This window comes from Schistocerca serialis, chromosome 2 (assembly GCF_023864345.2).
Source record: "Schistocerca serialis cubense isolate TAMUIC-IGC-003099 chromosome 2, iqSchSeri2.2, whole genome shotgun sequence".
Classification (NCBI taxonomy): Eukaryota; Metazoa; Arthropoda; class Insecta; order Orthoptera; family Acrididae; genus Schistocerca; species Schistocerca serialis.
Window position 1 is genome coordinate 782554124 of NC_064639.1, and position 7750 is coordinate 782561873.

A 7750-nucleotide genomic window follows, 5' to 3' on the forward strand; every position below is an offset into this window, starting at 1 on the left:
ATTAGCATTCGACCCATACAGAAGCCCCGTTTCGAGAAGAAATCTGTTCCGAAATATATGACAGTTTCCTCCACATGTCAGACTGTTTGAGAACATATGGGCCAGAATATATGTCCATAAAACGAAGGACATGTTGAAACCTTCCCGTCTCCTCTATATCTCTTTTGTTACGCAACCTTACCTTTTACAATAACCTATGAAACCTTCCCTTAGGATTCCTACCTCTTGCTTAGTAATAACAAATGAAATCTTCCCTTTGAAATTAATCCTCTTTCTCAATCTTCGCATACAAATTTAAATGCTGCTTATTAAAAGTGATTTCCTGATTATTTCGATGAAACATAGAATGTGTCGTCGTCGTGGCCCTCAGTCGTTACCTGCAATAACCCAAAACTCTTCCTTACCTTTTTTACTGTTACTGGATCGCCCTCTGACTGCTACATCGAATTGCGACATGAATATACTTACTCTGTTTTACTATACTCTATTAGCTGCTGGTGGGCTGTCATAATAAAGGTGGGCTTTCATAATAAGTGGCTGTATTTATTACCAAAGCTGACGTTATTCTTTAATTAATTTGACTGAAGTTACGTAATTCATAGTTAAACTTTTTCTTGGCAAAAAAATAATTTGCAAAGTTTTACGTTGATGGTTTTTGGGATGGATTATAATCAGTAATGCAATATTGCTGGCAAAAATTAACTATATTCTGAATGAAATGATTTTACAAACGTTCAAATGGGACTTACTTTTTACAATAATCTTACAACTAGCATTGCGCAAACATGCCTTCAGTAGTCTTGAGTTTCTCAAAAGATTAATTCAATAATATTAGTTCCTCTTATGATAATAGTTAGCTGATATCTCTGTGCATCCGTTTATAATCTCTTGTAAATCATAGCTAGTGGTTGGCAGGTACACCGCTCTTCTCAACCTCTCGCTTCAGACCTGCTACCGACTAGCTTCACAACTCGCTTACTACTGACTTCCTACGAACGCTAAAGTGCGGTCTCTCCTGCCAACAATGCTTTTTGGTGCAGGCAATCCCTGCTACCACAGTTATTTCCAACATGACAAATATTAATTATTCTTACTTAATCCTATTAATAAAATATAAACATCTTTCATAAATTTTAGTTTGACAATAGACAATAGAAATATACACGTCTTAGAATGTCACTGTCTATTCAACGCTGTTTTCAACTATTCCGCCACGGCATAAAGATGAGGTAACATTTCGTGCACCGCTAAGAAACCAGTCTTCACAAATTTCATACCTCAAAGACACAGTGCCTCCCTTATTCGTTCAAAAGAAGCCAGTGCAAAGTTGAGTGTAACCTAGAGTGACATCAACCTGGAACACAGAGATGAACCAATATATCTCGGTCTCGTACTTGGCCGGTCACTGACGTATGAACTGTAAGTAGGCTGTTTATGTTTTCTTTATGTAAGAGGCTGTTTAGGTTCTTATGTAAGTAGGCTGTTTATGTTTTCTTATTGGCAATGTTACGTAGCGCTCAATATGAAAATCACTGGCTGTGCTGTGTGCAGTCTGTGGCTGCTTTGCATTGTTGTAATACTCGCCATTGTAGTGTTAGGCAGCTGGCTGTGAACAGCGCGTAGCGTTGTGCAGTTGGAGGTGAGCCGCCAACAGTGGTGGATGTGGGGAGAGAGATGGCGGAGATTTGTAATTTGTCATGAACTGCTATATTTATATATGATGATATCAAGGTAAATACATTGTTTGTTCTCTATTAATATCTTTCATTTGCTAACTATCCCTATCAGTAGTTAGTGCCTTTAGTAGTTTGAATCTTTTATTTAGCTGGCAGTAGTGGCGCTTGCTGTATTGCAGTAGCTTGAGCAGCGAAGATTTTTGTGAGGTAAGTGATTTGTGAAAGGTATAGTTTAATGTTAGTCAGGGCCATTCTTTTGTAGGGAATTTTGAAAGTCAGATTGCGTTGCGCTAACAAAGTATTGTGTGTCAGGTTAAGCACAGTCTCGTGTAGAATTGTTGAAAGGGGACGTTTCATATGTCGACCCTTAGCCGAGGATACCTCACTGGAATCTTCTGATTTTTTTTTTGTAGTTTGTGTAATTAGCGTAGATTTTGTTTATTGCTAGCTCGTAATTGTAGAGAAAATCTCCTTTGTAGTTGCAGTCTTTCATTGTTGTACAGTAAAACAGTTGTGGCATGCATGTAGATTTGCACCAAGTATTTCGCAGCTGCAATTAACTAGATATTATTTTCAGTGTTATGTTAATGTGTTCTCCTATTTTTGCACTTCAAATTGTGCTTTTCCGTGTTATCGTGTGAAATACTGTGACAATAATGGCGTGTGAAAAACGTAACACTAGGCTCCAAAGTAAACTGAGAAATGACAGTGAAAATGAAAGCAGTGTGTTAGCGCCACCGAGTAATGAATTAACTGATGTTCAAAGTAGTAATTTGGTAATCGTGCATAGGGAAATGGAGCGGGCGGCAAACAATGGCACGGACAGTGAAACAATTAGTGAAGAGGGAAGCATTATCGATCGATCGGTCGGCAACAGCTCGCCTCAGGAATCCGAAATGACAGGACACAATTTTGCAAATACTGTAGATTCAGATTTTGCGTCCTCACCGTTTTCTCAAATGAGTCAAGACACATTTTCCTCTTGTCAAAATGTGAATGTTGCCGGTGCAAATTCACTGCCGAAAAGCACTGACGAACATGTTTCAGACACCAGTGCATTGTTATTACAATTAATGCAAGAAATGGGACAAAAGCTTCAAAAGTTAGACACAATGGAACAAAATCTTCAAAAGTTAGACACAATGGAACAATACCAGAGACAAACACAGCAACAGTTAGACGCAATGGGACAAAATCTTCAAAAGTTAGACACTACACTTGAACAAACACGTGAAGATTTAACCACTGAGTTACATAACATCGAATCGAAATGTCAAAAGGTCTGTAATGACGTAAAAATTCAAATTTGTGAGCATTTTCAACCTATTTTTTCGCGGCATGAAAATGCATTACGGAATCACGAAGCAGCCATAAAAGAACTGCAAACTATTGTTCATGAAAATCATGAGACCTTGCAAGCTAAATTTGACTCAGTTGCATCTACCGATTCGGTTACGCAACTTGCAAAAACTCAGGAAAACTTAAAGGACACAGTAGATACTCTGAAACTTGGTTCAGAAAAACACACTTAGGAAATAAGTACACTATCGGATAAAGTAGCCGAACTTTCAGATCAGTTCACTAACTTATCTACAAAGGTAGATGATGATCTGAATGACACAACACCTGTAGCCTTCACTGACACAGAAGAGTATGAACAAATTAGGAAATTCAAACAAAATCAGAATCAGATTAATACGCAACACCAAAGAGAAATCCGGGAAGTACAAGATCAGCTGACACAGGTAATACAAGAATTACGTATTTCAGAGGACACTCGCGCCCCAACACGGGAAGAGAGACTTAGAAATACGGAAAAGACGCAACATAATAACACAGGGCATTTCGGAAGTTATGAAAGAAACTGGCAATGTGCACCGAATTTCGAGATGGAACGGCCGACACGACCTAACAATGACCGATATGCGACTCGCCGACATGATGATTTTGACTATAAGCTGTTCATTACTACACGTAAATTCAAAACATTTAAGAATTCAGGCAACGACATTCATCCACAAGCATGGCTCCATCAATTCTCTCATTGTTTTCCTCCCAACTGGTCGTTAGAACACAGATTAGAATTTATGTGTGGCTACTTAGAGAATGAACCAGCTGTAAGAATGCGATCGGTCATTCATGATTGTCACAGTGAAGGAGAATTTTATCATGCCTTCCTCTCAGCATATTGGTCTCAAGCCACACAAGACCGCGTAAAACATGGCATCATAATGATGAAACATTTCGAACAATCTGAATTCTCCAGTCTTGTGAAATATTTTGAAGACATGTTGCACAAGAATCAATATCTTTCAAACCCATACAGCCCCTCAGAACTCATCCGCATTTGCTTACTCAAATTGCCTGAACATTTACGACATATTATTTTAGCAGGACGTTGCAAAGATGACATTGAAGCATTTCAGGGTCTGTTACAAGAATTGGAAATTGATACTGACAATCGGGGAACGCGGAAACAGGAGCACAACAATTACAGGTCACATCTGTCACAATTCCACGATGAAAGAAGTAATAACTGGACACGACAAGGCTATTCTCACAACACATATCGTGACCAAAACAGATACCACCCGTACGACAACCGTTGGCAGAGTAATAATAGTTACAGAGAAAGATCGCATTTCCGTAGTAATGACTATCACAGAGACAATCAGAGAAACAGACAATATGGGAACCAAAACAAGTATTATCAAGGGAGGCAGAATAACTTCAGACGCAACAGTTCGGCGCAGAGTTACGATTCAGGGAGAAATTCTCCACCGCATGACCGACAAACAAGAAACTATGTAAACTACCGACAAAACGACAGACGTGAATTTCATCAGAACTGGCGGGATTCTAACAGAGCTGGGCCCTCTCGGCAAGGCGAATTTGTAGAAGTTAGGTCTCCTAATCCCAATAACAACGCGCGCCAACAAAGAGACAGACAATGACTCGCGCCGCAGGCACCCACGTGCGCCGGCTGGCTCAGAGAAAAATAACATAGACGCTAACCTTGAGAAAAATTCCAATATTCTTTGCCGACGTATATCGCATGACAATTGCATTCAAGTTCAAACTCTGAGTACTATGAAGAGTAAAGGTTTACACCACATTTCACATGTAAAACCGTTTATTGAAAGATAATCTGCTTTTTAACTTAGTCTTTGTCATAAAATTTTTTCGCTTCACATTACTAATATGCTTTGTCAGATTTAGAATCTGTTAATATGTAACAATGTTTGAAGTGAAATATCCAGTCAAGAGCCAAGAGAACTTATTTAAACAGAAATGACGAATGCATTGTTATAGTGAACAGACGTCACAGTGTTATTGTGTGTGTACATTCTTGCTTGTTTGTTGCACGATTACGTAACGACTATAAGGCTCACATACTTAGAACATTTACCAGTACTGCTAATGAGATTTTAATGCAACATTTTGGTTGACCTGAAAATACATTCTGGATTTAAAGTACTTTCTGTGAGATACCAGATGACACAGTGTTAGTTTATGTGACAGTTACACGATTTTATCACGACGCTACTAATGAGTGACAATTTACAATGTTGCTTTTGCAGTGTTTCTGTTTTATATCTGCACAGTTTCCTGAATTCTTCTGGAAAGAAAAACATGTTTTAGTAGTAACTTTTGTGGTATAGCAACAATGAGACAGCCTTTTTCGTGGCACAACATTACGTTACAGTACAGTACTTTCTTCATCACGGCAATAAGCGTAACAACTAAGACATTTATACGCAAAGCATTTCACTTTTGTGTATTATGAGGTAAGTACATTGACTTCTGCAGAACTTAGCTTTCGGAGGACGATAACTACGACACTTCCACAGAGATTATGTTGCAACGAGACGCACATTTAGGGCTACAGGACACGCATTTGAGTGATTAATTTTGTACTTTAAAAATTTATTTTTTAAGATATTTGAAGTACAATGATACGAAGTTTTTCCATGATACATTTCATTCCATTGCTGTAATCTGTAACACCTGAGGGTATAATTACATTAATCCTCAGGGGGGTACACGCTTGCTTTGTGTACCATGTGTTTGGCAAGCACAAGGAGCCCTAGCTAATATGGTATTTGCTTATACAACTTTACACATCGGTACCATATTTCTCTAACACACAATTACACAGCTATCTGATTATTTGACAGAGAAACAAACATTCTTTTTACTATGTCAGTGACACATGTTTACGCAATTACACAGTTGGATAACTTCACACTTATGAAATTGTATTTGGTCTGTACTTTGTGAAATGCTCATATTTTTTCGGAACCATTGTGATACTATGAGAGCTTTGAATGATGTATTTGGTATGGATTCATGATTTTTAAAGTACGTTTGAGGCAGATGACACTTTTGACATGAGCAGAGAATTTTTTTAATTATTGGAGGAAGCTATGACGATTTTGAGATTTGACTGAGGTGTTATGATATTTTTTACGACGACGATGTGTATTATGCTGCTGAGGTATGTTTATGATTACTAAGCTGGTGCTATATAAGGAATTTGGTTATGCTATGTATTTATTATGATGAAATATTGAAGTGTCGTCGCAAGGTTGACGTGTCGACGAATATAAATATGTGTAATAAGGTAAGGAGTAATGAATAGTGATTAGGGACTCTGACTTATGGAAAAGGATGTTGGAAACCAAGAATCGTACTTTAGAATTATGAAATGTGTGTACATGTGTGAATCATGTGTGAATGTATCACAATGCCACTGAAAATTTTTTTGGACACTGTTATATTCATAGGATTTTGTTTCTACACATTTGCAAAGTAAATTCTCGACCTGTGAAATTTTGTATATATGACTGTTACTGTAGCGGAAACTGCTGTCGTAAATATTTCCGTACGAAAGTTAAGTGACCACCTGCACATAATGCGTCGTGGGCACCCAGGTGTGTCAGACGCCTGGAGAACAAGCCATTAGTGTGAGTGCCTCGTCAGAAGCACAGATAGAAAAAAAAAGAAAGGGAAGGCCATTGTCCGCGCTACTGACATCTCCTTGTTGAAAGCATACTGTGGAGCTCGTAATTTATGATATTTACTGAAATGCCTAATGAAACGATGAGAAACATTTCACAGCTATTGCCTTGCTAGTTAAGAAAAATGCCATATGGCTTGCTTTATGTATTTATTTACACATTTTGTTTAATATCAAGTTTCTAGCTGCACTGCAGCATTGGTTAAAATAAAATTTTATAGATGTACTAATATAAATATTTTCTGTCTACAGATCGAGTATATAATAATTTTTTTCAAAAAATGAGGGAGCACAAAGCGACATTTACCGTCACAGGAACTGCATTCATAATTTTCTTTTCAAGTACTTGGTAATTTCTTTTGTAGAATAAATTGTGATGCATCACTCTAATGTTAAGATGTGACATAGGTATTAGACATGGCCATTTTAGTGTAATATTTTTTCTGCTTGCGCTATGTCATGTTTAGGTATAAGTTGCTGCTGTTTGCCAGGCATAGTGTTATTGAATTTGACTTTTGCTAATTTATACTGTAGCTTGCTTTGCAATTTTCCATTTTTTTCATTGCTGTTTATAATAATTGTTTTATGTGCTGCTGCATTGCCTCGTCCCTTAGTTTAGCATCTGAGCTCAGTAGATTTAAGTTAGCTTAAGAGGGGGTAGACTATATGAGAAACTGACTATGGAGAATAGGTAAAGAATGCATTGCGAAGTTATATAAAAAGGATTTGGGCCCAAATGAGTATTGTACAATCAGAAATAATTATTTTGAAAGAAATATGAACAGAATACAGAAAGCATGCTTAGATAGAATTTTTTTGGTGGAAACGAAGGATGAAATAAGAGGAAAGATGTATGAAGTTTTGGGTTGGACTGCAGTACCAAATGTTACACTGAAAACGAACCCTATCCTTTCCTATTGGTGTTATCACACTATATGTTTGTGTACCCTTGTGTATTTGTTTTCTTCCTGTCTCTGTGTAGTTTCATAGAATTTTTTCTTCTTTTAATATTAAGCTACATTCACTATGATGAGGAATACTGTTATCCTCAAAT